This window comes from Rhineura floridana, chromosome 2 (genome assembly GCF_030035675.1).
Source record: "Rhineura floridana isolate rRhiFlo1 chromosome 2, rRhiFlo1.hap2, whole genome shotgun sequence".
Classification (NCBI taxonomy): domain Eukaryota; kingdom Metazoa; phylum Chordata; class Lepidosauria; order Squamata; family Rhineuridae; genus Rhineura; species Rhineura floridana.
This window is the reverse complement of record NC_084481.1, coordinates 106,479,538-106,486,999: the sequence shown is the minus strand read 5'-3', so window position 1 is coordinate 106,486,999 and position 7,462 is coordinate 106,479,538. Positions and strand designations below refer to the sequence as shown.

The window sequence follows — 7,462 nt, the reverse complement described above, 5'->3', positions numbered from 1 at the left end:
AAATCATATATCAAACAGATGGAAAGCTTTTTAATCTCAATAGTCTGAAAGCAAAAAGTAAGGTAATGTCAACCTCTATCGTAGAACTTCAATATGCCGATGATAATGTGGTCTCTGCACATTCAGAGAAAGATCTTCAAACTATCCTAAATGTCTTTGCAGAAGCATATGGATAGCTTGGGCTTTCAGTTAATATTAAAAAAACCAAAGTGCTTCATCAACAGGTGTGAACTAGTCCCTCTGTAGCACCATCAATCCAGCTTAACAATGTGACACTGGAGAACGTTAATCACTTCCCCTATCTTGGCAGCCATCTCACTGTAAAAGCCGACAGGATGCTGAAATTCAACATCGTCTGAATTCTGCGAGTGCCGCATTCTCCCGAATGAAGCGTAGAGTGTTCGAGGATCGGGATATTTGCAGGGAGACCAAAAAGCTTATTTACAAAGCCATTGTACTACCGACCTTACTATATGCCTGTGAAACATGGACCATCTATAAATGCCATACTATGGTCTACGGCCATACTACTCTGAACACGCCGGATCTCATCTGATCTCGGAAGCTAAGCAGGGTCAGGCCTGGTTAGTACTTGGATGGGAGACCACCTGGGAATACCAGGTGCCATAGCCTAAAAAAGAGATGGCGATTTAGAAGGACGCTATGTTAGGAGCTCCGCTTTTCATCTCTCAAGGACTGCTAATTTAGGACCAAACACCTAATATTTTATCACTGCTGAAGGGCTTTATAACAACCCTATATTAACTGGCTGCGAATGCCTTGCCAGTTTCTGCTAGCTGACCTTGGAAGACTGCTTTCTCTAAGATAGTGCACTATCATCCTCTCCGGCCTTCGCTGCCTCAGCCCAGCTGCATTCAGAGCTACATTAAGATTCTGACGTTGAAAGCAGTTTCGCCTAAGACGACGCTGTCTCTTACCTCCCTTTGATTCGATCTGATTTGGCCCAGTAAGTTACTAATTCAATCTATGGGAAAGACCAACTCCCTGTATCACCTAACAACTTTTTATGGCTGGCTACACGCAACCCCCACTTTATGGGTTATTTTAATCTGTTTCAATCCGTTTCATTTTTTTACTCTTTGTGTGTCTGCTGAATTGACTCCTGTTTATTTTTTAAAGAGACAGTCCTGAAGCAACCCTGAACGATGGTTTTTACCAGGAAGGATTATAAAAACCTGGGAATCACCCCCTCTCTCAAGCTATCTCCCCATAGCGGCCGCGTTCGACAATCTAAAATAACCCATTTTTACTCTCTCAAGAACCAAAAAACTAATGGAAATCAAGCCAAGGAACAAGGGGCTAAAAGCACTCCCCCTTTTACTTCAGTAGAGGACTGGTTGTTGAACCATATTGAAGACTTGCAACCTAATATTTACAACACTTGCAACCCATCCCCTTTAAATCTAGCACAGGAAATAGCATGGGCGGAGAACATGTCCCCTTTTGAGGCAGCCAAAATGTTACTGAACTGTGATAAAGATGACCAACTTGAACGGTCTCTAAGTCAATACTCTGATCCAATTGATCACCCAGATATGGGACTAAATTCCAGCCAGAACTCTCCCAGTCAAACCCAGACATCTAAGGTGACAAACGTCCCATCCAAAACGTTTTTCCAGGAAATGGAGCCTTGGCTTAACACAATAGCAAGCAACCTTACACGCATCAAAGCATTTCTCACTGAAACTAATCATCTCCTAACCACACTGGCTGAAGCCTCTATAAAGCTCGATTTAGACCGTGAGAAAGAGAAAAAGAGAGAGAAAGAGCGATCAGATATTCTCTTCACTGGGCAGCTCATGCAAACTCCCCCAACAAGAAATCCTACCCTGGGACCTACGACGAAACTTAAAGGCAGTGTAGTCAAGACTTGAGGCACCAAAGGAAAGATGACCAAAAAGCCCAAGAATATCAAACAGCCGAAGAATCATCGTTATAGCAAAATGAAATTTTAAAAACTTTTTAAGCTGCTTGATGCCTCCTCCAAGCCAAAAATCTCACCGCTGGTCACAAAGCTGGCCCAGCTTGAACAAGACAGGTCTGCCACTATTAATCTTCCTCAAGACGATTTTGCTGACTGCTTGCCTCCTTCTTCCCCAAAAAACATACTTCGAAACCAGATCCTTAACCACCAAGACCCTTGGTCACCTGCTCCTTCAGTACCAAAAGCCTCTTCGGAGTGGATGGGAAATTCGAGATGGAATCTAACACTCAATAAATGCAAATTGGTTCTATCCAACTATCCCAAGCCTCCGGGCTCCTTATCACAAAGGGATCGCAAAATGCATTTAATGAAAACTCTTGAAAGATCTATCCATGACGAGTTGAATATCGACGACATAATTCAGGTAGAATACCTGTTTTACAACTACGTCAATGCATGCGCTGTGGTGACTTTCACTGATCCGGGCAAAGTCTCCCTACTACTACAGAATAGGAACACGCTAGCATCGAGTGGTCTATTGGTAACACGAATCTTCAAGAACCTTGCCCCGCCCCAGACCCTATCTATCTATTCTCTTCTTATGAAAACTAGAGGACCGACAATGACCAGCAATAAACCGGAAGACAACTTGATTGATTTTGAGACTAAGGTGACTAAGGAATCATTCTCACACTTACAAAATCTGGTTCTGCGACCCACAGAATCGTCAAATGAAATTGACAATCGTGGGCTCATTCCAGCGCCCAACAATTCACTTATAGAAGAGGAAAAGATCGTACTTGAATCCTTCTCTGCTTTATCTCTCCCGGCTGAAGCCGAGATTCTCTCACATTAACATGCATTGGTCTAAGACGCCTACTAAGTGCGCTTGCTTCCTATTGCAAAAAGGAACTTTTGACAATTAATTATGCTAAACCGAAGATACTAGTCTTTTCTAGAAAAAGGGCTACCCATCGCTGGCAGATTAATGGCCACTTAATAGAACAGGTGACCACTTTTAGATATCTTGGGGTAATGTTACACTCGTCTGGAACGTGGCGACATCAAGTAAGGAGAGTCATCTCAAATGCTCAAAAAAGCACGAGGGCCCTCCTTTCCTTTTTTTACTCTAAAGGGGGGCAACATGTGCCATCAGCAATTCGCATCTTTGTAGCAAAAGTCATTGCCCAGATGCTTTATGGATCACAAATTGGCACATGTCAACCATGCCCCCTTAGAATCGGTCCAAACTAGATTCTTACGTTCCCTTCTTGGTATCCCAGGCTGCGCACCTAATTCCATTCTGCGCTTAGAAGCTGGGGTTCCTAAGATAGAAACTCGTATTTGGACGAGCAGGATAAAATTCTGGTTAAAAATGATTTTGCCCCTGTAGGCCTGGCCCCACTTACGTTCTCCGATCCTTTCCAGTCCAATTGGAAACGGTCATTAAATGTGAAATTGCTTAGCTTAGGCTTCTCCATCACATCGATTTCTACTTTAGAACATCCTAAAGCAAAAGCTCTTATACTCCAACAAATCCTGGATACTGATTTTCAAAATCATGTAACGTTAGCTGCACCTTACTCTTATCTTAGGTTCAACTCAAGACCATTTGCCGCTGCTCACTATTTAACCACCCTGACCATTCCAAAATTTAGGAAAGCTTTCATGCGGGCCAAATTTAATATCTTACCTTCGGCTTACCTAGATGGCAAGTTCAAAAAAATCCCATATAAGGAGCCGCTCTGTCCTTGTGGCAAAGGGGCAGTTGAGACAGTGGGCCATGTCCTACTGCATTGTACTTTTTATCGTGATTTACATTCTTTCTTAATTATTCCCATCCTTCAAAATATTCCTGGTCGGGACGAGGCTTTTTATGTGGAATTCCTTTTATCAGACTCTACCTCGCAAGTAACCACCAAGGTAGCAAGCTTTTGTGCCGCTGCCGTACACTGCAGAAAGAATTTGATTACAGGTCAATAATACAGTATTGATTTTAACTTGAACTCACTTGTAGCAGCATTCTCGTTTTAACTGTCAAATTCTGAAAATGTCTGGTTGAATATTTCTATTTTTCTGAATTTTATACCTTGTATTTTCATGCTGGTCTATGTACCGTAATAAATTTTATTCATTCATACAAACGCCACACCCAACTTCTTGAAAGATTCCACCAACGCTGCCTTTGGAAAATTCTGCAAATTACTTGGGAAGTCTGATGGACTAATGTTAGTGTTTTGGAAGAAGCAAAGACTACCAGTGTTGAAACAATGATCCTTCAACATCAACTTCACTGGATTGGCCAGGTTGTTTAAATGCCTGATCACTATCTTCCAAAGCAGCTACTTTACTCTCAACTTAAGGATGGAAAATGGAATATCGGTGGACAGCAAAAGACTCCAAGACACATGCTCATTCTCTGCACGTGTATTCTCCATCATGTGTGGATGAGGCACACAGTAAATCAGTTACAGTAGTTTTTACTAGATTGTGCCCCATGTACTATTGCTGTCTTTAGCACCAATATGAATGAGTGATTACTCATATTTATTATCTCTTGGTAGTATTCCTTGGTAGTATATCCTCCGTGGCGCAGAGTGGTAAGTGGCAGTAATGTAGCTGAAGCTCTGCTCATGGCCGGAGTTTGATTCCAACGGAAGGAGGAAGTCGAATTTCCGGTAAAAGGGGTCGAGGTCCACTCAGCCTTCCATCCATCCGTGGTCGGTAAAATGGGTACCCGGCACATGCTGGGGGGTAAAGAAAGGCCGGGGAAGGAACTGGCAATTCCACCACATATATACGGTCTGCCTAGTAAACGTCACAAGACATCCCCCTAAGAGTCAGAAACGACTCGCACTATAAGTGTGGGGACACCTTTACCTTTAGTATTCCTATTTACCTCATCGTCAAATAGCTTTTCCAAACCAGTCAAAGCATTTGATTACCTTTCTAATTAGAACAGGCAGAGCTAGATCAGGGGAGGGGAGGGTGCCAGGTAGAAGGTGAACCTAATTCATCAGAAAGTATCAGGTCTAACTGCACAAGATAGTGAGATGTGGATGCTATGTCCATACAAAATGGAAACTGAAAATGTGGCCTAGGCTTGCCAGCATTTGAATGCTCCTTTAGCTGTGTCTTTAACAGTCGTTTGATCTGCAGGAATTAAGAGGCCTGAGGGTTTTTTTCTCTCAGTGGTGTTAATTCCTGAAGATGAAACCACTATGAAGAGCACAAGAGCAGATCAGGCAGATCTTTTCTGTAATGAGTTGGCAACCCTATCAGAGCTCATTTGGCCATTTCCCAGCCTGTGAAAGAAACATAGCATGCAAGCTATGCCTTTTCCACATATCTCTTCTTTAAAAGCTGGACTATTGGGAGTAGACTTGCATGTGATTCAGATTTTAAGTGGTTTTCCAATAAACTGGCAATATATTAATCAAGTTACATTTACCCTGCAATGATTAATTTCCACTTGCAATTTAGAAGGCAGTAATCTGTGTGCAAAAATAAATCCAATGCCTTTTTATTGTTCAGTCAGCTCTCATTTTTTCCCATTTCTCCCCTCCCCATCATGGTATCCTTCTGGGGAGACTCGCGGAGTTGGGTGTCGGGGGCACTGCTTGGCAGTGGTTCCGCTCCTACTTCGCGGACCGTCACCAGAAGGTAGTGCTTGGGGAACATCACTCGACACCATGGACTCTCCATTGTGGAGTCCCTCAGGGGTCGGTCTTGTCCCCCATGCTTTTCAACATCTACATGCAGCCGCTGGGTGCGGTCATCAGGAGTTTTGGAGTGCGTTGCCATCAATATGCTGATGACACGCAGCTCTATTTCTCCTTTTCATCTTCTTCAGGTGAGTCTGTTGATGTGCTGAACCGTTGCCTGACCGCGATAATGGACTGGATGAGAGCTAATAAACTGAGACTCAATCCAGACAAGACCGAGACACTGCTGGTGAACGCCTTCCCTGCTCAGATGGTGGATGTTCACCCTGTTCTGGATGGGGTTACACTCCCCCTGAAAGAACAGGTACGTAGTTTGGGGGTTCTTTTCGATTCTTCCTTGTCTGTCGAGGCCCAAGTGGCCTCGGTGGCACGGAATGCATTTTACCATCTTCGTCTGGTAGCCCAACTACGCCCCTATCTGGACAGGGACGACCTCACCTCCGTTGTTCATGCTCTGGTAACTTCAAGATTGGATTACTGTAATGCGCTCTACGTAGGGCTGCCCTTGAAGACAGTTCGGAAGCTTCAGCTGGTGCAGAACGCAGCTGCCAGACTATTGACGAGGACCAGTCGGTCTTCGCATATAACACCTATTCTGGCGCGTCTGCACTGGCTCCCTATTTGCTTCCGGGTGAGATTCAAGGTGCTGGTTTTGACCTATAAAGCCTTACACGGCGTGGGACCTCAATACCTTGTGGAACGCCTCTCTCGCTATGAACCTACCCGTTCACTTCGTTCAGAATCTAAGGCCCTCCTCCGGGTACCAGCTCATCGGGAAGCCCGGAGGGTGGTTACTAGATCTAGGGCCTTTTCTGTGGTGGCACCTGAGTTGTGGAACAGCCTCCCCGAAGAGGTACGCCTGGCGCCTACACTTCTATCTTTCCGGCGCCAGGTAAAGACCTTTTTATGCTCCCAGGCATTTTAATCTTTTAATTTTCTTAATCTTTCTACTTTTAACATGTATCCTTCTTAATTTGTGTTGTATTTCGTTTTTGTTGTGCTTTCTGTTGTTTGTTTGTACATGTTTTTGTGATTTTTTACTATGATATATTGTATTTTATCTTGTTTGTTCACCGCCCTGAGAGCTATTCTGCTAAGGGCGGTATATAAATTGAAATAATAAATAAAAATAAATAAATTTTTCATGTTCACTTTCTGTAATGCATTCTCATGCATGTGTGGAAAAAAGAAGTTTCAATAGCACGTCCTTGACCACTTTCAAGAAGACAGTTCTGATGAACAGCTTGTTTGTTTGTTTCATTTACCTCCCATCTAAGCTTTCATAACATTCTGTAGTCTGTTTACCAATACTATTCACCCAATTCTATTTATACTGGTCAGAGAAAGGGTAGTCTTTGTTTGACTGTGTTCATGCAAATCTGTTTAAAATCGGGGTACCTAGCCTGTAGCCTCCGTGGCGCAGAGTGGTAAGCAGCGGTAACACAGCCGAAAGCTCTGCTCACGGCCGGAGTTCGATTCCAACGGAAGGAGGAAGTCAAATCTCCGGTAAAAGGGGTCGGGGTCCACTCAGCCTTCCATCCATCCGTGGTCGGTAAAATGAGTACCCGGCATACACTGGGGGGTAAAGAAAGGCCAGGGAAGGAACTGGCAATCCCACCCCATATATACGGTCTGCCTAGTAAACGTCGCAAGATGTCACCCTAAAAGTTGGAAACGACTCGCACTACAAGTGCGGGGACACCTTTACCTTTAGCCTGTAGCCCTCCAGATGTTGTTTGGCTATAATTCCCATCAACCCTGATCATGATGGCAGGGGTTAATAGAATCCACC

General features: G+C 43.9%; 1 non-coding gene across 1 annotated transcript; it reads left to right on the top strand.

Annotated features, from left to right (window-relative positions):
- Positions 1-514: 514 nt before the first annotated feature.
- On the top strand, positions 515-633 carry LOC133378581 (5S ribosomal RNA). Its single transcript, XR_009761049.1, has one exon. It is a non-coding gene; the product is annotated as a 5S ribosomal RNA (ribosomal RNA).
- Positions 634-7,462: the final 6,829 nt, after the last annotated feature.